Source organism: Oncorhynchus gorbuscha, linkage group LG06 (genome assembly GCF_021184085.1).
Source record: "Oncorhynchus gorbuscha isolate QuinsamMale2020 ecotype Even-year linkage group LG06, OgorEven_v1.0, whole genome shotgun sequence".
Classification (NCBI taxonomy): Eukaryota; Metazoa; Chordata; class Actinopteri; order Salmoniformes; family Salmonidae; genus Oncorhynchus; species Oncorhynchus gorbuscha.
In genome coordinates this window covers 24,221,777-24,247,149 of record NC_060178.1, presented here as the reverse complement: position 1 = coordinate 24,247,149, position 25,373 = coordinate 24,221,777, and the positions used below count along the sequence as shown (strand labels likewise).

At 45.6% G+C, this 25,373-nt stretch overlaps 1 protein-coding gene and 1 long non-coding RNA gene across 8 annotated transcripts in view; one reads left to right on the top strand and one right to left on the bottom strand.

Annotated features, from left to right (window-relative positions):
• The window catches only part of LOC124037733, a 29,956-nt gene extending 22,766 nt beyond the window's left edge, over positions 1-7,190 (top strand). The window contains exons 2-3 of the long non-coding RNA XR_006839223.1: positions 3,658-3,773; positions 4,959-7,190. This is a non-coding gene — a long non-coding RNA (uncharacterized LOC124037733). The remainder of the gene's footprint in view (positions 1-3,657; positions 3,774-4,958) is intronic.
• The window catches only part of LOC124037732 (nuclear factor 1 C-type-like), a 130,351-nt gene that overhangs the window by 66,095 nt on the left and 38,883 nt on the right, over positions 1-25,373 (bottom strand). The gene's annotated exons all lie outside the window — the stretch shown is intronic.

Below are 25,373 nucleotides of genomic sequence, written 5' to 3'. Positions count from 1 at the left end.
AGTAATTATGGTGACTTCCAGAGGACATCCTCCAACCTATCAGAGCTTGCAGTATGAACTATCTTGTCCATCCAATCAAAGTATCAGAGAATGAATCTATTCCTGAAAGCATACGCTACAGCTAGCTAGATAGCACTGCATAAAGCGTGGTGAGTAGTTGACTGAAAGAGAGAAAAAGACAATAGTTGAACAGTTGTGAACAAATTGTTTTCATCAAAAATTAAGGAGAAGCAGCAAAGAGAGAGAGAGAGAGAGAGATCTAGTTTCAGGAATGCTATTTATGTTAGCTAACTGGCTAAGGCTATCCAACACTGCAACTCTTCCAAGTCAAGGTAAGCTTTCCGCTTTATTCATTTCACTGGTTCTATTTTGTTGATTATTATGTTAATAAGGTAACAAATATGTAGGCTGTGTAGCGGTTAGTGGTTATGGTATGAAGGTTTGGCCTGGAGAGGTTTTTGCACCTGGTCACCGACGGCTGTTGTGTTGTACACTGAAGTCCACAAGCGAATGGAAAAGGTGAGAGCAGAGCGCGTAGAATAAATGATACAACGAGCAAAGAGATGATGCTGTACGCGGCTGCTATGAAAGTGAACTATGTGTGAGGGTGATCAGGGCTTTATTTATTCCCGCCGACTCTGCTGCAAAGCGTTTCTTAAATGGAACGAAACGGGGAGGGACTTACCTTAATTTGTCTAATGAAAAACGTTTGTATTAGTTGCAAAACATTTTGCATCTGTTTGCACTAATGATCTCACCCCAGATCAGCTAGATGCAGGTAACAGTGTGCAAGGCAGTATTGAATGTGTCACTGTCTGTCACCTTGACACCTGACCTGTGCACCTACGTAATAAACATTCATTTGTAAACTACGTTGTAGCAACCTCATGATGGGTATAATATAGGGCAAATTCGAGTATCATCTAGTATCCTAAACCTATCGAAGCTACATTAAGCTGGGTGAATGGAATATGAATGACAGTCATCCAACATGCTGTAATAGAAATAAGGCCAATTAAAATAAATGCATCCTCCCTAATCTTGAACGGCACGAGGGAGGTATATGACCTGCACATTTTTCTGTTTTAGAATGCCTTTGAATTATTGTTCAAATGTTGTCTCAAACCAAGCTGTAGTCTGTGTCTAAAATAATGGCTACATGCACTGTGCAATAATCAAACCTGTCTCTCTGCCAACCTACATACACTGTAGGCCTATAGGAAGAAAGACTTGAACATGAGCCAAAGGCATACTGCAAGGCCTTCCGAATAACTGACTCAGTCATTCACAGCATAATTATGGTAACGCTACAGAATGTACATGTTAACAGTATGTACCCGCTCAAGACATCCAATTACTGTCCAAACAGCGTACTGTACAAAGCCAGGCATTCAAACAGTCGATGCTGTCACTCACTTGGAGAATAGGAAACGTCCAATTGAGCCAATGGATTGCAGTTCACGACCCCAACAAATGAGGCCTGTCTTTTTAATCAAAACAGACTTAATTAGTCATCAATGCACACGCCATTGATCATGTGGTTGAATGTTTTCAGCGGACACTTGCGACTGTAAATCTGTTAATCTGTTGGAGTGACTATCATAGTGAGGAAGCTCAATTACATGTCATCAGTGAACTTTGTGACCTGAGTGGTCTTGTTTTACGCATAAGGTAGTAACACTTGAGTCTCTCTATTACAGTCAACTTGTATGTTCAGTTCCCTACCTACCTACCTACCTACCTACCTACCTACCTACCTACCTACCTACCTACCTGCCTACTTACCACCTATCTATCTATCTATCTATCTATCTATCTACCTACCTACCTACCTACCTACCTACCTACCTACCTACCTACCTACCTACCTACCTACCTACCTACCTACCTACCTACCTACCTACCTACCTACCTACCACCTATCTACCTACCTACCTACCTACCAACCAACCAACCATGTCATTGCAGGGTAATATATTGAGTAGAAATCCCTGCAAGTGGCTTGGGGCTGGTGGGATGTGGGTTTGGGGAGGGGGGCGAGGGTCATGGGTGAATGCAGCTGTGTAACTCAAACCCTGAAAACAGCTGGTGCCAGCACTTTCCCTCTCTCTCTGAGTAATCTCTCACATGATTTTTATTCCAAATAAACATGCATATAAAATATTCCATATTTTTCGGGTGGGCTTAAGTATACAAGTATAGGCTTTCCTGTTCTCAATCAATGTAATAGGGGATAGGATTGAGGGAGAAGGCAGAGAGGGAAAACATTTGTGCAGTCCAAAATTTATATTTTGAGTTAAATGTAACCCGCAACCTCTAAGCAGGCCAGCATTTAAACTTGTGAGCAGTCTACCCTCTCCCACTTGGACCCCGTGTCCATAAAATGTAATCTGGACAAAATAACGGATAGTCAATTCACTTTTTCTCCAATCTCTGGACTAAGCAGCCGTTCCATACTTAGAACATTATCCAGAGCCAAAAAGGGAGTATCGTTTCAGGCCCCTACAGAATCCGAACAAAAAATATTAGTAACTGTCACCATTCATCATTCTTGTATATCACTGCCTTTTCCAACGTAAGCATTATTTCCTGCTCCATATCCGTCTCTGCTCTAACTCTCTCTCTGCTCTAACTCTCTCTCTCTGCTCTAACTCTCTCTCTCTGCTCTAACACTCTCTCTCTCTCTGCTCTAACTCTCTGCTCTCTCTCTCTCTGCTATCTCTCTCTCTCTGCTCTAACTCTCTCTGCTCTAACTCTCTCTGCTCTAACTCTCTCTCTGCTATCTCTCTCTCTCTGCTCTAACTCTCTCTGCTCTAACTCTCTCTGCTCTAACTCTCTCTCTGCTCTAACACTCTCTCTCTCTCTCTGCTCTAACTCTCTGCTCTCTCTCTCTCTGCTCTAACTCTCTCTCTCTCTCTCTCTGCTCTCCCTCTCTGCTCTAACTCTCTCTCTCTGCTCTCTCTCTCTGCTCTAACTCTCTCTCTCTACTCTCTCTCTCTCTGCTCTAACTCTCTCTCTCTCTGCTCTAACTCTCTGCTCTAACTCTCTCTCTCTCTCTGCTCTAACTCTCTTTGCTCTTACTCTCTCTCTCTCTCTGCTCTAACTCTCTCTCTCTCTGCTCTAACTCTCTGCTCTAACCCTCCCTCCCTCCCTCCTCATCTGTTTCCGTCCAGCTGCTGTCTGTGCTGCCCCTGCCCTGCTCTTGCCAATGACCCACTGCTCTGTTTGCAGTCTACAGATACACAGTGTCAGCTGGCACATGGAAGGTTTGCCCAGGCCTGTCCCAAGTCCAGAAGCCATGAGTTGCCTTCTAGTCATGTGCAAAATAAATGGCTCTACTACCACACCTCAGCTCTAAGAAAGAAAAAACTGAGACAAAGAGTAGTAAAATCTTGAAAAGAGCTGTCTGGGCAGATACAGTGCGGCAGTACTTCAGCAGACTTCCTGTCTGTCTGCAGGCCCTCCAGTCTGGGGAGATATTTCAGACTTTCCCAACCTAGCCTCATAGGAGTGGAAAGGACATCTCCCTGGTTAAAGAACCAGAGTTAACATTCTTCTATTTAGAATGGAGACCATTTTGAACATGAACAAGCAAGTGAACCTTCACTAATCATGAACAACAGAAGAACTTACACATGATTCATTCTTCCACAACAGGTCCTGAGGTAACCATAACATACTGCAACTCCTGAGGCATAAACATGACTGGGCCTCTTCTGGCCCCTGAGGAGTGGACGAGCCACTGAGTTCAGAGGCTAAAAGTATCAGGGGAGGTGAGACAGATTCATTATTAAAACCTACTCGAAATGTAGCCTCATATTGCCCCTGTTCAGTCCTCCTCTCCCCATCTCTGTCCTCGTGGCTGACATATCAATCTGTCCTGACTGCAGATAGTCACTCAGACAGTCAGGCCACAGAGGCTACACACTCTGTGCCACTGTGCTGTGATTAAGCTAGAAAATAGCTTTTTTTTGGTTGACTAACAACACAACAAAAGCCTGTGAAAGAGACAAATAACCGATTCTCCAGATGTTTGCTCTGTTAAATTAATGGCAATTCTTATTTCCCCATTGATGTGAAAATTCATGGAAGAGGTCCTGTCTGTTTTTATGAATCACACATCTAATACATCTTTTAGAAGGGATGGAGCAAACAGAGCTTGCGGTTGCCATAAGGCTGTTGTCATTTCGAATACAGTAGGAGTTGTTACAGCCATAATGTTTCTAACTCAGTTAGCCCTGTCTTGGCACTATGTGGTTTAATGCGGCCTGGCGACACCAACGAAGCCTTGTGACTTACTGGCATAGACCATAGACCATAGACCATAGACCATAGACCATAGACCATAGACTTCCTCAATCATAAAGGCAATAAAGGCTTCCTTAGAAAAGCAGACAATATTATCAATAAGCAGTAAACACCCTGTGTAACGTAAGGATTGCAAATGGACCATTCTAGCACGTTTTAATTATTGTGTGACACCAGGCAGCTGCCCCATTCTGTCAGATGTAGAGTGTGGAGTGGAGCGTTTTTTAATCAAGCTGTAATTAATCAGGAGGGGAGCTGAGTAAACCTAAACAACCATGTAATTACCCATTCTCTCTCTTTATTCCCTGTGTAGATCCACTCCTGCTGCTTTTCCATCCCTCCACCCCTCTCCTCCCTCCACCTCTTCATCCTCCTCTTGTTGCAGATGGGCAGCATGCCAAGCATGCCATCAGTGGCAGCGTCAGTGTCTCCATGCCACCAGTGATACCAGCTGCCAGGGCTCCATGCAGCCTATAGACAGCTGGCACTGTGCTGGGGACACTGAGGAGAGGAAGGTTCCGGGGGTCTGGGGGATGGGATGGACGTGGGTTGTGGGAAAATGGGGGTTGGGGGGAAATGTAATGTGAAAGCCTGTGATGAGTTAAAGACTGAATTAAGATGTGTATCTGCTCTCTTTCTTTCCTACGTAGAATCTCCTGAGACTACAAAACCGTTTCAGACCTGACCTTTGTCCTCTGTTGAATGAGGTAGGCCTACATCATCTGTTTACTTTAGACAGTGTCTAATGATACGATAGACAACAGCACAAACGCCTTCCAACCTGACAACGTCCACCATCTCTGCCCTGCTTGTCTACCCCCTTCCCTCTCAGAGGCACCAGGTGTGTATTGATTCACAGTGAACAGCTGCCACCTAACCAGATGGACAGCTGCCTGCCTGGTCGACGAGCTGTTCTGTCTCTTCTATCTCTCTGTTGCTTATTTGTTTGTCTCATCAATAGCAGGAGGCCCGGCAGCTGCTCACCATCAACGTGTCTTCATCTTTGCTGAATTCATTATATTCCTTTGTGTAATAAGGAGAAAAACAAAACAATTCTTAAATTACAGACAAGCATGCATATTACACACCCATGCACGCACGTTACACACACAACTAGGACTGTTACGGTGACCGTATTACCGTCAAACCCGGCAGTCACGAGTCATGACCGCAGTCAAATTCCACGTGACCGCTGAGTCACGGTAACTAGGCTTCTCCAAACCTGCACTTTGATGCTACTGATGGTTAGTGGCCTACCAAACTTTCTAATGGCCAGTCACTAACTGCTTAGTACTCAGGGCTCTATTGTCCCTCTAACCACTCTGACATCAATGCAAATGCAATCTAAAATCATATCACACACTTCATGAGAGCCCTGGAATTCAGAGTTTGAGCGGACTGTTGCGCAGCGAGAGCCAGTTCCTCATAGCTGGTTGATGCATTGAATGAACAGATGCCCAGCGTTTGGGCAAGAAGGCAAGAAACAGAGCATGCATTGTTTGGCAACTTTTTCAAATCATAGTCGCATGCATCATGATTTAGCCTAGTCCATAGGCCTATATGTTTTGAGAAGGTTTGTATCACAACTAAAGTCACCAAATAACTCTAAGCATAGCATATAGGCCAAGGACCCCTGGAACAGGGTTGGAGAGCCCATAGTCTACAGAGTCTAGTGAAACCAGACCCCTGGAACAGGGTTGGAGAGCTGGAGAGCCCATAGTCTACAGAGTCTAGTGAAACCAGACCCCTAGAACAGGATTGGAGAGCCCATAGTCTACAGAGTCTAGTGAAACCAGACCCCTAGAACAGGGTTGGAGAGCCCATAGCCTACAGAGCCTAGTGAAACAAGACCCCTGGAACAGGGTTGGAGAGCCCATAGCCTACAGAGTCTAGTGAAACCAGACCCCTGGAACAGGGTTGGAGAACCCATAGTCTAAAGAGTCTAGTGAAACCAGACCCCTGGAACAGGGTTAGAGAACCCATAGTCTAAACAGCCAAGTGAAACAAGACCCCTGGAACAGGGTTGGAGAACCCGTAGTCTAAAGAGTCTAGTGAAACAAGACCCCTGGAACAGGGTTGGAGAACCCGTAGTCTAAAGAGTCTAGTGAAACAAGACCCCGGGAACAGGGTTGGAGAACCCGTAGTCTACAGAGTCTAGTGAAACGTGTTCTTATAAGCCCAGTCATTACGAGTTTTGACTGGCCGCTTTTTAAAAGAGGATCCCAGCTTTCTGGTGCTGCTATATTTATTGCTCAGTTCTTAAAATGAACCACATGAATCCACTTTACAACCGCTGTGGCCTATCTGGCATATTAAAAACATAACTAGAGGTAACCTCCATTCGCTATTCGAGTGCAGTGTGTGGATCCTATGTTTTTTTTGGTGAGCCATTCTAAATAAAAAATAATTCCACACATATAGTAATAGGCTATGTGTAAAGACCAGATTACATTCAGTATAGTCTGATGGGTGAGAACATTATCAAGTGCTTTTCAAATTGTGAATGAGAGACTGATGAAGTGTGTGCAGCCTGCACAAGAAACAGAGCAGAGCGCATGCCTTTCATGTAGCGTTTCCCAAACTCGGTCCTGGGGACCCCAAGGGGTGCACGTTTTTGTTTTTTCCCTAGCATTACACAGCTGATTCAAGTAATCAGAGCTTGATGATTAGTTTATTATTTGAATCAACTGTGTAGTGCTAGGGCAAAAAAATTTTTACAACCTTGGAGTCCCCATGACCGAATTTGGGAAACGCTTCTTTAATTCACGTTTTTTCAAATCATCATTAGATTTGCACCATGCAGCTGATGTTCTGAAAGAGCGGCAAAATCTGGACCATTATAAATCAGCCAGGCTAGACAATCTGGACCCTCTCTTTCTAAAACTATCTGCCGAAATTGTTGCAACCCCTATTACCAGCCTGTTCAACCTCTCTTTCGTGTCGTCTGAGATCCCCAAAGATTGGAAAGCAGCTGCGGTCATCCCCCTCTTCAAAGGGGGACACAATCTTGACCCAAACTGCTACAGACCTATATCTAGCCTACCCTGCCTTTCTAAGGTCTTCAAAAGCCAAGTCAACAAACAGATTACCGACCATTTCGAATCCCACCGCACCTTCTCCGCTATGCAATCTGGTTTCAGATCTGGTCATGGGTGTACCTCAGCCACACTCAAGGTCCTAAACAATATCTTAACCGCCATCGATAAGAAACAATACTGTGCAGCCGTATTCGTTGACCTGGCCAAGGCTTTCGACCCTGTCAATCACCACATCCTCCTCGGCAGACTCGATAGCCTTGGTTTCTCAAATGATTGCCTCATATGGTTCACCAACTACTTCTCTGATAGAGTTCAGTGTGTCAAATTGGAGGGCCTGTTGTCCGGGCCTCTGGCAGTCTCTATGGGGGTGACACAGGGTTCAATTCTTGGGCTGACCTTCTACTCTGTATAAATCAATGATGTCGCTCTTGCTGCTGGTGAGTCACTGATCCACCTCTACGCAGACAACACCATTCTGTATACTTCTGGCCCTTCTTTGGACACTGTGTTACCAACCCTCCAGACGAGCTTCAATGCCATACAACTCTCCTTCCGTGGCCTCCAACTTCTCTTAAATACAAGTATAACTAAATGCATGCTCTTCAACCGCTGCCTGCACCTGCCCGCCCGCCCGTCCAGCATCACTACTCTGGACGGTTCTGACTTAGAATATGAGGACAACTACAAATACCTACAAATACGTAGGTGTCATATCAAACATCTCCAATCCAAAGTTAAATCTAGAATTGGCTTCCTATTTCGCAACAAAGCATCCTTCACTCATGCTGCCAAACATACCCTCGTATCCTACGGATCCTCGACTTCGGCGATGTCATTTACAAAATAGCCTCCAATACCCTACTCAATAAATTGGATACAGTCTATCACAGTGCCATCCGTTTTGTCACCAAAGCCCCATATACTACCCACCACTGCAACCTCTATGCTCTCGTTGGCTGGCCCTTGCTTCATACTCGTCGCCAAACCCACTGGCTCCAGATCATCTACAAGACCCTGCTAGGTAAAGTCCCCCTTTATCTCAGCTTGCTGGTCACCATAGCAGCACCCATCTGTAGCACGTGCTTCAGCAGGTATATCTCACTGGTCACCCCCAAAACCGGTTCCCCCTTTGGCCACCTTTCCTTCCAGTTCTCTGCTGCAAATGATTGGAACGAACTACAAAACATCTCTGAAACTGGAAACACTTATCTCCCTCACTAGCTTTAAGCACCAGCTGTCAGAGCAGCTCACAGATTATTACACCTGTACATAGCCCATCTATAATTTAGCCCAAACAACTACCTCTTCCCCTACTGTATTTATTTATTTAGCTCCGTTGCACCCCATTATTTCTATTTCTACTTTGCACATTCTTCCACTGCAAATCTACCATTCCAGTGTTTTACTTGCTATATTGTATTTACTTCGCCACCATGGCCTTTTTTTGCCTTTATCTTCCTTATCTCACCTCATTTGCTCACATCGTAATTATTTTTCTACTGTATTATTGACTGTATGTTTGTTTTACTCCATGTGTAACTCTGTGTTGTTGTATGTGTTGAACTGCTTTGCTTTATCTTGGCCAGGTTGCAGTTGTAAATGAGAACTTGTTCTCAACTTGCCTACCTGGTTAAATAAAGGTGAAATAAAATGTTTAAAAAATAAATATTATAAGCAAATCTTGTCTGCTAAATGCGCTAGTGTAGCCCAAAGCCATATGGCATAGCCAGATCAGGGCCTAACATAAGGACGAATCACAATATGCTATTTTGTTATTCTGAAATAGGCTACAATTTCTTCATCTCATAATGTTTCTTTAGACCTACCTAAAATAAATAATATATTTATTGTGATGGTGTAGGGTCTATTAAATGTATTTATTAGTCTTTTTAACATTTTCATGTTCCAAATGTCTGCATCAGTGGCTTGTAGGCTATGTGTGAAAGCCCAGAGATGCTAAATGTGTTTATATTAATTAACGGTCAACTACCATTAGACCGGGAGTTCCTTGCATGACAGTTACCCCACTGACAAAATTTCATGACCGCCACAGCCCTACACACCACACACGCCTGTCCTCCCCATTCACACATGCACACGCATTCGCATACACACAAACACACACACACACACCATCGCATACAAATTGGGTCTGTGACAAAAAGCATGCCCAAAAGCTGTACTATTGTGGTCTCTAGAGAACCCTGAACTGTAGTACTCCCTGGCGTTTCATCTCCGTCTCGCTTAAGTAAAACTAAAACAATACCGAGCCATTAATACAACAGAACATTGCAGGGAGACATACGCATACATGCAGAAGGGAGAATAATAATGGAATCTGTTAAGCAGGAAACACAACTTTAACATAGTCGTCCTTTGGGAGTAGAATAGAAACGCAGACAGCCTCCCTCTATTCAGTCTGTTCAGTCTGTTCAGTGTGTTCAGTCTGTTCAGTCTATTCAGTGTGTTCAGTCTGTTCAGTCTATTCAGTGTGTTCAGTGTGTTCAGTCTATTCAGTCTGTTCAGTGTGTTCAGTCTATTCAGTGTGTTCAGTCTGTTCAGTCTATTCAGTCTATTCAGTGTGTTCAGTGTGTTCAGTCTATTCAGTCTATTCAGTCTATTCAGTCTATTCAGTGTGTTCAGTGTGTTCAGTCTATTCAGTCTATTCAGTGTGTTCAGTCTATTCAGTGTGTTCAGTCTGTTCAGTGTGTTCAGTCTATTCAGTGTGTTCAGTCTATTCAGTGTGTTCAGTGTGTTCAGTCTATTCAGTGTGTTCAGTCTATTCAGTGTGTTCAGTCTATTCAGTGTGTTCAGTCTATTCAGTGTGTTCAGTCTATTCAGTGTGTTCAGTCTATTCAGTGTGTTCAGTCTATTCAGTGTGTTCAGTCTATTCAGTGTGTTCAGTGTGTTCAGTCTGTTCAGTGTGTTCAGTGTGTTTAGTCTGTTCCGTGTGTTCAGTCTGTTCCGTGTGTTCAGTGTGTTTAGTCTGTTCCGTGTGTTACGTGTGTTACGTGTGTTCAGTGTGTTTAGTGTGTTCAATCTATTCAGTCTGTTCCGTGTGTTCGGTGTGTTACGTGTGTTTATTGTGTTCAGTCTGTTCCGTGTGTTCCGTGTGTTCAGTGTGTTCAGTCTATTCAGTCTGTTTAGTGTGTCCAGTCTGTTCCGTGTGTTCAGTCTGTTCTGTGTGTTCAGTCTGTTCCGTGTGTTCAGTGTGTTCCATGTGTTCAGTCTGTTCCGTGTCTTCAGTGTGTTCCGTGTGTTCCGTGTGTTCAGTGTGTTACGTGTGTTACGTGTGTTTATTGTGTCCAGTCTGTTCCGTGTGTTCAGTGTGTTTAGTGTGTTCAGTCTGTTCCGTGTGTTACGTGTGTTTCGTGTGTTCAGTCTGTTCTGTGTGTTCCGTGTGTTCCGTGTGTTCCGTGTGTTTATTGTGTCCAGTCTGTTCCGTGTGTTACGTGTGTTTAGTGTGTCCAGTCTGTTCCATGTGTTCAGTGTGAGAGATAATAGAGGTTGCCATGACAGGAGAAATAACTGAGATGACCCTAATGTTCCACTTGTTAATGCCAGGGGGTGACAGGTGAAAGGCAGTGGAGACACTCTCCTCCTCCTCCCCTCTTCCCCCACCAAGGACACTTCATCCGACAGCTTAAGCCTAATAGATGTTTACTTAAAGTGAAAATATGTGGCATTTACTGTAGATGTGTTACTCATTCCAATCAAGTTTGTTCATGTGGGTACTGTAGATCAAAGCACTGTAGCTATAGCAGCATCTACATGTGTTGCTACAGGAATACAATTCTGTATGACTGAGTCAGTAAATACTGCATATCAGTGGAGGCTGCTGAGCGGAGCACGGCTCATAATAATGGCTGAAACGAAGCGAATGGAATGGCATCAAACCATGTGTTTGCTGTATCTGATACCATTCCACTGACTCCGCTCTAGTCATTACCACGAGCCCGTCCTCCCCAATTAAGGTGACACCAACCTCCTGTGCTGCATATTGATGTGACCAGTGTCCCATTCTTTTTTGTTTAACTTGTATTCTCTACTTGTGTCCCTTCTTTTAAAATCAATATTGACAATGTATCGCATACTGGAAGTGAAAAATAAGAGAACAATGAAAACCACAAACTTGCTCAGCCAAACAGTCCGACCACACTCCTCCTGGGTCCAGGCAGACAGACATGGGGCTGAAGAGGCATACAGAGCATGAGAGAACTAGTAATGTTGAGTAGCTGAGGTCGGGGAACAGAAACAGAAGTCACCTATACGTGTACAGCGTATTAGAAGAGAATTGCAAGGACAAGTTTCACATTTTCTGTCAAATTAGAGTGGTCTGAGTGGGGAGGGGAAAACTGAAAACTAGCTGTTATTGGCAGAAAGGTTTGGAACTCTCTTTCTTATTGGTCTATTAACTCATTTACCGCCTGGTGATGTCACCAAGCAGGCCAAAACTCCATCCCACCAAAAACAGGCAGCAATTTCAAACAGCTCTTACACTAAAAGGGCATTATCATCATTTTCACAATGTCACATTATTATTCCAACCTCACAGTGTGAAAATAAATCTAAAATACAGGGGAATCTCATTTTGGACTGCACCTGGCCTTTAACTTACAGAAAATCAAAGTTGACAGATCTTTGCACAGAGAGAAAAAAACTCAACGGAGGGAGTTTGCACTCTAGCGATTCCTGTGGCGGGCCGGGCGCAGTGCACGCTGACACGGTCGACAGTTGTATGGTGTTTCCTCTGACACATTCGTGTGGCTGGCTTCCGGGTTAAGGAGGTATTGTGTCAAGAAGCAGTGCATCTTGGCTGGGTTGCTCTCGACCTTCACCTCTCCTGAGTCTGTGCGGAAGTTTCAGCTATGGGACAAGACTGTAACTACCAGTTGGATACCACAAAAAAAAATGTTTGGGGGGGGGGGGTCTTTTTTTTCTCTTTTTTATCTCGCGGGCCAGATTGAAGTACTTTGCCCCATCTTGAGCTATACCATGACATCAACTGAGGTTAACTCAGGCCCAAGCCTGCTGTGGCTCATATGAGAGCTCTTATGCACAAAACAACATTCTCCAGATGTAGACAGTGAATTAAGCCGTCAGAAAAAAAAGGCAACTCATAGATATGGACATGATAAACCAGGCTGAAGCTAAAGAAGTTGACTCTCTGTCCCTCTCCCTTTTCTCAATGTATGGAAGAAAACCAGATCAGATCACATTAGAGTAAAGGAAGGATGTGCATGACAATTGAAGATACATGTACTGTAGTTAAATACAAGGTTAATGGGTAACTAGCGTCTACTTCTAGTATGGGTGTGCAATGCTGGGTTTGTAAATTGTGTAAAACGCAACACGGTATTGTGCAACTGTTTCACATTGTTTAGGGGTGAGCTGACAAGTTTAGTATTTTTGATTTTACAGTTAGATAAGGCCCAATAGATCATACCCAAATGTCAGTTCAGTGAACAACTTCCATAAAGGGACTGAACCCATCACTCTGACTGTACCACATGTTGTCTGTTTTGTCATATGGCTCATGTGTAGTATCAGCGGGTTTGGCTCACCCCTACGTATGAAGTCACACACACTGTAGGCTAGAGGGAGAGATTGAGAACTGGAAACAGATGGATAGAGGGCGAAAAGCGAGATAGAAAGAGGAGGAGGAGGAATTATTGCTGCCAGCTGTGAGCCTAGCTATTACAATCCCACATGAAATTGTCAGTGGCTATTTAGTCCATGGGGAACATATATTCAAAGGTCATGGTGGTTGGAGAGAAATTAAAAAAACACACCTCATTCACAGACTGTAAATTACAACTCATAGTGTACATTTGGACTGAAGAGAAACTGCAATTGTTTTTGTCGAACTGTAAACGACTTGCCCCCAAGACACACTTGACTGTCCAGATGACCATACCAAGCCTAATGGGGGCATATTTGAGTTGAACTTTCAGAGCTCCAAAACGTCATCATAAACTAAAACATTCACGACACTGAAGAGTCGCAGACGCATTCTCAGCGCAATGTTACTAAAAGATTCAGTTTGTGTTCAGTTTCAGTTCAAATACCGATCTAAACAGTAACTCCTCACTTTACAGTAGTTCAGCCTTTTAACCTCCACTAAATTCCAATCCTGCTATTTCCAACAACAGTCCCTCTGCAAAGCAACCACTTCTGGTTCATTTGGCTGTCAAAGTAGCCTACAATCTCCCTGTTTAACTGCAGGGATTAAAGGAAGGGTCTTAATTGCTTCCTTTGAGAGCAGAAAAGATTAGATCAAGGGAGATGATGAGGCGATGATGAGGCCAACGAGAAACTAGGCCGAGACACAGGGTCTCGTAGGATTCTCCCACCAAATGAAGAAATATGGGCATTTACAGACTCATGTACAGACTCGTACATTCATTGGTTCTATGTAGGACTTTTCCAGGTATTTAGAGTGTACTCATTAGACATGTTGGAGAGTAAATAGCTTGCCTTAATAAACGTATCATATCCGTCCAAATCTAAACCATTAGATGACGTACTGAAGACTTCGCCACACTCCCAGAAAGTCAAACTACCTCATAAGGAGGTAGTTTCTTACAGGAACGAAGTTTCTTACAGGAACGAAGGAACGTTTCTTACATTCTTCAGAACATTATTCACCGTCCTCGGCTGACAAGCGTACTGAACTTCCCCACCTACAAAAACAACAGAGAAAAAGCACTGAGGCTTTATCTTGAACTCTCTGAACTAAACAGCAATCAATTTATTCTACTTCCTTTTTATAACGCACCCATGTCAAACAACAGCTCTGTTTTCAAAGGGAATGCAAATGCACTATGGGTGGAGTGGTGTGTAGAGGGGGGTGGCTGTTGTGGTACAAACTGTTTATGCTTTCGATCTGTATTGGAATCTGTGTTGGAGCTGTATTGGAATCTGTATTGGAATCTGTATTGGAATCTGTATCGGAATCTGTATTGGAGCTAACTGTTCTTTTTGCCATTCAACTACCATGCTTTCAATTGATGTTATTGAGGGGCTATCTAATAGACGTTTCCTGTTCTTCTCCTTGGATAGATATGGGGTCAGTCCTGGTGAAGTGTTGGTATCCAGAACATGTGCTTTCATCTGTGATTCCCCTGAGTGTGAGTGTGTGCGCGTGAGTGTGTGTGTGTGTGTGTGAGCACCTTCTCCCCGAACACTGAAAGGAGGCCAGAATGTAGGCTAGGTCTCAGTGAGTGGGAGAACCTGCCAAGACTCTCCGTCTGAGAGGAGCAGCAGCACTCCTTCATGTCTGCCTTTCATCTGTCACTTCTATCCTTCAGCGCTTTGATCAGCTCCAACGCTACCGACACTCTGAGGCCTGGAGGCTGGAGGCCTGCTTCTAGCCATCACCTACAAAAGGCTTCACAGAGGCTATGAGGGAGGAGAGGACCAAGATGAGTATATGTTAGCCTCCAACGTGAGCTTCTTCTCAGCTTCTTCTAATCTGTCGGGGACACAGTCTAGCTTGGTTAGAGAGGGGGGGCGGCAGGTCACTTAGTGGTTTGAGAGGGGGTGGCAGGTAGCCTAGTGGTTAGAGAGGGGGCGGCAGGTCGCCTAATGGTTAGAGAGGGGGTGGCAGGTCGCCTAGTGGTTAGAGAGGGGGTGGCAGGTCGCCTAGTGGTTAGAGAGGGGTGGCAGGTAGCTTAGTGGTTAGAGAGGGGGTGGCAGGTAGCCTAGTGGTTAGAGAGGGGTGGCAGGTAGCCTAGTGGTTAGGGAGGGGTGGCAGGTAGCCTAGTGGTTAGAGAGGGGGCGGCAGGTAGCCTAGTGGTTAGAGAGGGGGTGGCAGGTAGCCTAGTGGTTAGAGAGGGGGTGGCAGGTAGCCTAGTGGTTAGAGAGGGGTGGCAGGTAGCCTAGTGGTTAGAGAGGGGTCGGCAGGTAGCCTAGTGGTTAGAGAGGGGTGGCAGGTAACCTAGTAGTTAGAGAGGGGTGGCAGGTAGCCTAGTGGTTAGAGGGGGTGGCAGGTAGCCTAGTGGTTAGAGAGGGGGTGGCAGGTAGCCTAGTGGTTAGAGAGGGGGTGGCAGGTAGCCTAGTGGTTAGAGAGGGGTCGGCAGGTAGCCTAGTGGTTAGAGAGGGGTGGCAGGTAACCTAGTAGTTAGAGAGGGGGTGGCAGGTAGCCTAGTGGTTAGAGAGGGGGTGGCAGGTAGCCTAGTGGTTAGAGAGGGGTGGCAGGTAGCCTAGTGGTTAGAGAGGGGGTGGCAGGTAGCCTAGTGGTTAGAGAGGGGTCGGCAGGTAGCCTAGTGGTTAGAGAGGGGGTGGCAGGTAACCTAGTAGTTAGAGAGGGGGTGGCAGGTAGCCTAGTGGTTAGAGAGGGGGTGGCAGGTAGCCTAGTGGTTAGAGAGGGGTGGCAGGTAGCCTAGTGGTTAGAGAGGGGTGGCAGGTAGCCTAGTGGTTAGGGAGGGGGTGGCAGGTAGCCTAGTGGTTAGAGAGGGGGTGGCAGGTAGCCTAGTGGTTAGGGAGGGGTGGCAGGTAGCCTAGTGGTTAGAGAGGGGGCGGCAGGTAGCCTAGTGGTTAGAGAGGGGGTGGCAGGTAGCCTAGTGGTTAGAGAGGGGGTGGCAGGTAGCCTAGTGGTTAGAGAGGGGTCGGCAGGTAGCCTAGTGGTTAGAGAGGGGGTGGCAGGTAACCTAGTAGTTAGAGAGGGGGTGGCAGGTAGCCTAGTGGTTAGAGGGGGTGGCAGGTAGCCTAGTGGTTAGAGAGGGGTGGCAGGTAGCCTAGTGGTTAGAGAGGGGGTGGCAGGTAGCCTAGTGGTTAGAGAGGGGTCGGCAGGTAGCCTAGTGGTTAGAGAGGGGGTGGCAGGTAACCTAGTAGTTAGAGAGGGGTGGCAGGTAGCCTAGTGGTTAGAGAGGGGGTGGCAGGTAGCCTAGTGGTTAGAGAGGGGTGGCAGGTAGCTTAGTGGTTAGAGAGGGGTGGCAGGTAGCCTAGTGGTTAGAGAGGGGTCGGCAGGTAGCCTAGTGGTTAGAGAGGGGGTGGCAGGTAACCTAGTAGTTAGAGAGGGGGTGGCAGGTAGCCTAGTGGTTAGAGAGGGGGTGGCAGGTAGCCTAGTGGTTAGAGAGGGGTGGCAGGTAGCCTAGTGGTTAGAGAGGGGGTGGCAGGTAGCCTAGTGGTTAGAGAGGGGGTGGCAGGTAGCCTAGTGGTTAGAGAGGGGGCGGCAGGTAGCCTAGTGGTTAGAGAGGGGTGGCAGGTAGCCTAGTGGTTAGGGAGGGGTGGCAGGTAGCCTAGTGGTTAGAGAGGGGCGGCAGGTAGCCTAGTGGTTAGAGAGGGGTCGGCAGGTAGCCTAGTGGTTAGAGAGGGGGTGGCAGGTAGCCTAGTGGTTAGAGAGGGGTGGCAGGTAGCCTAGTGGTTAGAGAGGGGGTGGCAGGTAGTCTAGTGGTTAGAGGGGGTGGCAGGTAGCCTAGTGGTTAGAGAGGGGTGGCAGGTAGCCTAGTGGTTAGAGAGGGGGTGGCAGGTAGTCTAGTGGTTAGAGAGGGGGTGGCAGGTAGCCTAGTGGTTAGAGAGGGGGTGGCAGGTCGCCTAGTGGTTAGAGCGTTGGGCCAGTAACCGAAAGGTTTTCCAGATCGAATCCCCGAGCTGACAAGATAAAAATCTGTCACTCTGCCCCTGAACGAGGCAGTTAACCCACTGTTCCTAGGCTGCCATTGTAAATATGAATTTGTTCTTAACTGACAAGCCTAGTTAAATAAAGGCACAACAATAAATGGCTTGGAATAAGTTATGAGACAAATTGGGACAAAAAATGTGCATTCTGACCATAGGAAGGTAAGATAAAGGTATGTCTCATCATCTACAACAACGTATGGACGCAGATAGGTCATCAACCTCTGAGAAGTGACTTCTCATGTCTCATTTCCCCAACCACATGAAAGCAACTCAACGTTATGCTCTGTAAAACAGAAACCTCACTGGGTTAGGGAGTCCTGCGTCATAGACCCATAAGTGCGTCTGTGGGAAGTTTCACTCTGAGTGTTTTGTTTACTGTACACATACAGTGTAATACCATAAATGACAGAGGGCTGCTGAAAACCGGATGCTTCACAAGGTTACAGTCCCTCTACTGAATGAATGTACTGTGCAAAGTTGGAAACAACGTGACTGTTGTGTGTCAAATTGTCACTAATATGATAATGATCTAACTGTATTTACTCAAGATGGGGAGAAGTTCTAAGTGTACAGTCCCATTAGACAGGACTGTGATGTACATATACTGTAAATAACAGTGGCTGAGAATGAGAAGTGCTTTATATTCATGTAAACCTTTAGGACCCAGGACTAATGAAAATAAACATCTCCCCTGCTCCAGTACTGGGCCATGGCACTCGGGTTTGGGGGGAGGCTGTTGGATTGGCCAGCTGCTCTGCGGCTACAGTAAGGTCCTGGAGGTTTGCAAGAGATTTCATTAGAAACATCAACAGTGGGAGAAGCAGGGCGGCCAGCTGAATTAGCTTCTTTCGAACCATGATTCATGGAATCAGGTGGTTTACTGAGTGACTGGAATGAGAGTATAAACAACAGCTCCAGGACGTGGGGCTTATTTTCCTCTCAGTGGTGCTCTTTTGTCTCTGATACACAGGCGTAACGTAACACGGCTCTGTGGAGAGGATTCTGACGAGTGACGCCTGACGCCCTCCCCCAAATAACAGTCTGGCAGTGTCGGGACAAGGCGACTCAATGAAGCTGTCTTTCTGTATGACAACAGCTGCACATAGATTCTGATTTAAAAAAAGATATATTGAGACTGTGAGACCTCCTCACTCTCTCTCTATATGTCTGCCTGTCCTCCCTCTCCTTCCCTCCACCCAACACTTTCTCTCTTTCTCTTTTGTGAATAGCTGGGAGTTGGGAAAGAGATTCCCAGTCGTTGTTTGGCCTGAATAGAGGGACCTGGAGGAGAGGTAACCTCCGATTCCCAGAGAGACTGATGGCCTCATCGCCTCCACACAGGATCACTACTCAAATCCACTTCTCCTCAGCTCCAATTAGCTGTGGTGGGGAGCTCTGCTCTGCTCTGTCTGACCAGACCACAGGGCCTGGGATAGACCAGGAAGGGAGGGAGGGAGCCTAATGTTAGGTCACTTACGTCCCACCCGTCCCAGCAATTAGGGAGCATATGAGTGTGCAGTTGGTCTGGAGCTGAAAAACAGCAATGGGAGGGTGTTAGCAGCAGCAGTCTATACCAGGGTTTCCCAGACTCTGTCTTGGTCCTAGCACGACACCACTGATTCAAATATCCAACTCATTATCAAGCTGTGTAGTGCTAGGACAAAAACCAAAATGTTCACCCAGGGGAGCCCCAGGACCGAGTTTGGGAAACACTGGTCTGTACCACCTAGACTAGAGAAAATGTTGCTGCCTGCCTGACTGCCAGGCATCAGGGATGGTGAGCTGTTTGTTAGCTGTAATGTTATGAGTAACATTATGAGTGGGGTTTCAGCAGCACAGAGAGGATTTGGTATCACAATGGTTTGGTGGGGGTGTTAAATAGCACACATACAGGGAATCAGAAAGCCCTGTTATAACACAGAGACAGGGAATCAGAAAGCACTGTTATAGCACAGAGACAGGGAATCAGAAAGCAATGTTATAACACAGAGACAGGGAATCAGAAAGCACTGTTATAACACAGAGACAGGGAATCAGAAAGCACTGTTATAACACAGAGACAGGGAATCAGAAAGCCCTGTTATAACACAGAGACAGGGAATCAGAAAGCCCTGTTATAACACAGAGACAGGGAATCAGAAAGCACTGTTATAACACAGAGACAGGGAATCAGAAAGCCCTGTTATAACACAGAGACAGGGAATCAGAAAGCACTGTTATAACACAGAGACAGGGAATCAGAAAGCCCTGTTATAACACAGAGACAGGGAATCAGAAAGCACTGTTATAACACAGAGACAGGGAATCAGAAAGCACTGTTATAACACAGAGACAGGGAATCAGAAAGCACTGTTATAACACAGAGACAGGGAATCAGAAAGCCTAAGTTCAAGTGAAATTGATCACCAGTCATCGCTAGGCCTACTTTAAATGGTTCAATAACCATTGGCCCTACATTCTGAAGTATAGAGTTGAGAACCTGAAAAGCATTATCTGAAAACAGTATCTGCATTCAATGTTTTATTTTAAGACAAAAAAACAAGTGTTCTTTTGGACGTGTTACTAAATCCAAGTCCTCATTTAAAGATCATGATTTGAGTCCAAATGAACAGATATTGATGTATACCTAAGAGCCCTTGCTGTGCTAAAATGATACTTTAATGCCAACACAAAGATCTCTTTAGAAAGACAATGAGTAACAACAACAGCATATCTGTAATTGAGTCAGTGTTGCATGGTGCTACTAGTAATCAGAAACATTAGTATCGTTACGCCTCTGACAGTTTACCTATCTGAGTTCTCTCACATGTCCACTGACACCTCTCCAATGCAGAGAGCCTCTCCAATGCAGAGAGCCGCTCCAATGCAGAGAGCCGTCCAATAAAGAGAGTCGCTCCAATGCAGAGAGCCTCTCCAATGCAGAGAGCCGCTCCAATGCAGAGAGCCGCTCCAATGCAGAGAGCCGTCCAATAAAGAGAGTCGCTCCAATGCAGAGAGCCTCTCCAATGCAGAGAGCCGCTCCAATGCAGAGAGCCGTCCAATAAAGAGAGTCGCTCCAATGCAGAGAGCCGCTCCAATGCAGAGAGCCGCTCCAATGCAGAGAGCCGCTCCAATGCAGAGAGTCGCTCCAATGCAGAGAGCCGCTCCAATGCAGAGAGCCTCTCCAATGCAGAGAGCCGCTCCAATGCAGAGAGCCGCTCCAATGAAGAGAGCCTCTCCAATGCAGAGAGCCGCTCCAATGCAGAGAGCCGTCCAATGCAGAGAGCCGCTCCAATGCAGAGAGCCTCTCCAATGCAGAGAGCCGCTCCAATGCAGAGAGCCGCTCCAATGCAGAGAGCCGTCCAATGCAGAGAGCCGCTCCAATACAGAGAGCCGCTCCAATGCAGAGAGCCTCTCCAATGCAGAGAGCCGCTCCAATGCAGAGAGCCTCTCCAATGCAGAGAGCCGCTCCAATGCAGAGAGCCTCTCCAATGCAGAGAACCTCTCCAATGCAGAGAGCCGCTCCAATGCAGAGACCCGCTCCAATGCAGAGAGCCGCTCCAATACAGAGAGCCTTTCCAATATAGAGCCCAGACTCAGCACAATGCCTGCATTCTGCCAGCACACTCCCAGCTCATCGATCCACTAGATTGATTACCATAGAGCTGCAATGTCTTTGACTTTCCCCCGTGACCTCCCTCTCCTTCTCTCTCTGTGTCTGTGTCTGTGTGTGTGGGTGTCTGTCGTGTGGCTCAGTTGGTAGAACATGGCGCTGGCAATGCCAGGGCTGTATACACTCAATACTGTTAGTGGCTCTGGATAAGAGATTCTGCTAAATGACTCAAGTGTAAACATATGAATGTGTGTGTGTGTGTGTGTGTGTGTGTGTGTGTGTGTGTGTGTGTGTGTGTGTGTGTGTGTGTGTGTGTGTGTGTGTGTGTGTGTGTGTGTGTGTGTGTGTGTGTGTGTGTGTGTGTGTGTGTGTGTGTGTGTGTGTGTGTGTGTGTGTGTGTGTGTGTGTGTGTAAGCCACGGTGGTAATAAGGAAGGTTAGGGTTGGGGGGTTTAACTTTAAACTTTAAACATATGTGTTTGAATATTGGTCATTAACACCACTTCCCAATTTATTCATTCCTATGCTGAACCACGTAGCCTACCAATGAACGTAGCCGGGTTCAAGACAACATTGACGTTGCTTCAATTAAATGTAAAGGCCATTTATATTTAATTTTCTTTCCATATCAGTCATACTATTGCACCTTCAAACTACTGATAATAACGAGAGGGGGAAGGCTGGATGCTCACGGTAACATTTGTAGCTGTCCAAGGTGATATAATTAGCTCAAGTGTCTATGACAATCTGTTCCATTGGCTGTTAAATAACTCCAGGTACGAGAGCAGAACACCTCCCCCCGTCGGAGGAGAACAACACTGCTGAACTTGACCCTTTGGAGGCCCGCTCCTCCTCCCATCCCTTCTAAATGTCCGTTGTCAGAGCCGCGGAGCACATTCCTCTGTGGCTGTGTTGACTGAACATGCGTGTCTGTGACTGAGCCTGAGAGAGCGGGATCTCGCTGAGTCTGAGCCTCTGCAGCAGGAAGTGGCCGCCACAGTGCAGGGTGCAGATTTACGGTGTGCTGCTCAACGGTCACAGAGACAACTGTACAGTGTGGTAGTTTCGTGTGTGTGACATAACAGCATAATGTTACGGTGCACACACACAATGTGTTTTTTGTGCAGTGCCGTGGCAGCAGATGGAGGAGGGGTTCACGGGCAGCTGGAGGCAGAGAGGCTGAGCTCGGATTCTCAGTAAGTGCTCACTTAGAACTTGGCACTGTCTCCTCACAAGAGTGTTTTGTGAAATTGGTCAAACCACCGTACCATCTATTGTGACAATTTTTATGCTATATTGAGTTTAATAAAAAAGTCTTCAAACACAAGAACAATTCAGAATGACAGAAGACAAGTAGAACCTGTTAAAAGAGTTGGCACAGTTACATTGGGTCATCATTTATTATTCTGCAATAAAAACTTTTAACACAAATATGAGTAATAAGCCAAACATGGGAGTTGTGTAAACACATTATTGCTGCAAATGAAACTCTGATTAACATAGAGGCAGAAAACAACCACCTTTAACCCAGCATCATCCTTGGGGATCCAATGCATGCGGGACTACTGCACTCTGCTCAATGCATGCGGGACTACTGCACTCTGCTCAATGCATGCGGGACTACTGCACTCTGCTCAATGCATGCGGGACTACTGCACTCTGCTCAATTAGTAAAGATACCAAAACACAGGCCAGCAAATGAGCAGGGACCAACACAGCCCAGCTGGTGTTGCTGTTTGATGGCTTAACACTGCTAACACTGCTCTCCCTGTCCAACCCAGAGATGAGATCAGGGAGGGAGGGAGGGAGGAGGTGGAGAGAGAGCTCTGAGGAAGGAATCAGAGCACAACATATCCTTGGAACTGAAAGGGGGGTCTGTGCCTTTAAGAACAAATGCTGACTGGTTGCCTCTCTGCTCTCCCTCTCTCTCCCCCTCCTTCCTTTCCTTTCCCTCTCTCAGAACTAGCCTCCTCCCTCCCTCCCGCCCTCTCTCTTTCTTTGGTCTGAGTGAAAGTGAAAACCTGCAGCTCCTTATCAGAGTGTTTACAGCCAGGAGTTTGTAGGCTATTAGGCAGGTCAGGTGACAGGGAGGCTGTGCTGCACCATGACCCAGACATCTCAGGGTGAAGGTTGCCTCAGGGAGGGGTGGGGGGGGGTGACAGGGTTTACTGGTGGGAGGAGCCAGAGTCAGCCAGGCCAGAGGTAGATCAGTGGCAGACACACAGCCCAGCTAGTTTATTCGGTTCCATGGAAGTTGTGGGAACATATGTTTTTGGTTCCATATAGGTTGTGGGCCAAAGCTATATGTTTCCTGACTTGTAAAACTGAAGTGAACATTTCGCTTGTTCTGGGAACGTTTATTTTTAGGCTGCCTGGAGGTTCTGAGAACATTTTCCTCTGGTTTCTTTAAAGTTTCTTGGGAGGTTTTATTAACGCTCTGAGAACAGAAATGATAGGTTTTGGAATAACTTCCTTAAAACTTTCACTGAATGTTTCATTAAGACTTTTAATAACACTGCCAGCTTATTTTGTTTTAAACTCAAAATACAGATAATATGGAAATTCATTTCCTCAGGCATTAATCATGTAAACATATTTATTTTTGTTTGTGACAAGGCATCTGTGAGAATTGAACATATAATCTTTTGCTCTCGATCAGTGGAATTAGTCCAATTCATCACCAGGATGAAGCTAGCATGACATGTTTTTTTGCGCATACAAAGCTGTTCATTTTAGTCTCTTCAAACAGACCCCATTTCAAAGGAATCAAGCACTCATTAAGATCAGGTGTGGCCAATTACTGGGTGCGGCCAACACACGTGAACAAACGCAACAAGATAAAGGATAGAGCGAGTTATGTTGATGCTGAGAATGGAATGAATATGTTTTTAAATAACATTCTTAACGTTACTAAAGTTTTTATGGAAAGTTTTCTTAACATTCTCAGAACAATTTGAGAACATTACTTTAAATAGAACCATGAGGAAACTAGTTTCCTAACCAGTTGACGAACGTTCCTAGAACATTACAAAAATTGAAATGAAATGTAACCACATTTGAACTTTTAGGAAATGTTCTGTTAAGGTAATGAAATAAAGTTTCATTAAAATAAAGTATTTTTGTCAACTTCCGTAAATGTGCTGAGAATGTTCCAAAGCCAAGCAACTGTCCTGCACCATTCCCAGAAAGTTGTGGGAAGGTTGTATGCAAACTAACCATAGGTTAATCACGCTCTCAGCAAGCTCTAAGAAACATATGTTTCTCATAACATTATGTGCTAACTGGGATGGTTCTCATAACATTATGTGCTAGCTGGGATGGTTCTCAGAGCATTATGTGCTAGCTGGGAGCTCACAGCTGAGGACAGAAATAATTTCCAGCACTAGCTCAGCTATCAGGCTTCCCTCTCTTCTTGCTCTCTCTGTCATCTTCCTTTTTCTGTTCACCTCAGGAACAGCCATATTTATTCAATCTAAACAAATACAGCAGACTTTTTTTTAACCTTTATTTAACTAGGCAAATCAGTTAAGAACAAATGTTTATTTACAATGATGTCCTACCGGGAAACAGTGAGTTCAACCACTGAAACATACTATATACCTGCCTTGTTCAGGGGCAGATTGACCAGCACAGAAAGGGGCAGGGGCAAATTGACCTGAGATTGACTAGCACAGAAAGGATTTCAGCTTTAGGCCTATCTGTCACGTTCTGACCTTTATTTCCTTTGTTTTGTATTTATTTAGTATGGTCAGGGCGTGAGTTGGGGTGGGCAGTCTATGTTTGTTTTTCTATGATTTGGGGATTTCTATGTTTCAGCCTAGTATGGTTCTCAATCAGAGGCAGGTGTCATTAGTTGTCTCTGATTGAGAATCATACTTAGGTAGCCTGGGTTTCACTGTTTGTTTGTGGGTGATTGTCTATGTTGATTGCTTGTGTCATCACAGTTCTCATTTAGCTTCACGGTCGTTATTTGTTTATTGTTTTGTATAGTGTGTTTCAGTGTTCAGTGTTTTCTTTATTAAATTTCATCATGAACACATACCACGCCGCATTTTGGTCCTCCGATCCTTCTCGCCTCTCCGCCCGTGACACTATCATATTCAGAGTCAAACGGACAAAATCCTAAATAAAAGATGTTAATAATTAAGAAGAAAATAAACTAAGCTAACAAGCTTGAAAAGTCTTGTAAAAAAAATATTCAGCTAAGAATGTATAGTGAAATGAAAGCAATTACTGATAATGTAACACAACACACACACACACACACACAGACACACACACACACACAACCAGGCCATAGAGAAGAACCTGTCTGTCTGCTCTGCTCAAACACAGAGGGGCTAAGGAGGGTCTTTTGCAGTGCTGATTCCCTGCATTCAGTATATTGTACAGCAAAGTAATGATTTTACCTGCATATGGAGCCAATTGCTTCCCATAATATTTCAAAACTGTTTGCAGTGTAACATAGGCTGACAGTAGCAGAGGATTTATTTTTATGATCATAATTGTATTTGATGACAGGCTTTGCTCATCCCTGCCACTAAAGAGGTCTAGTAGAACAGCCTATTCACTTAATAGTGGGCGCACAGGCTCATCTGGGGTTATGTAGGGTGACCTGGCAGGCTGGTTGAGACCTATGGCAGGGGCTGGGGAGGGGTTGCCTCCTCTGTTGGGACAGCTCCTCCTTGGCCTCTGCCATGGGTCCCAACCAGCCTGCCAGGTCACCCCACTCTGAGCCAAGTAGCAGAGGATGCAGAGAGTGGCCCTGTCTGATGGCTGCTGGCTCTAGCCCTGAGAGGCACCCTGCCTGCC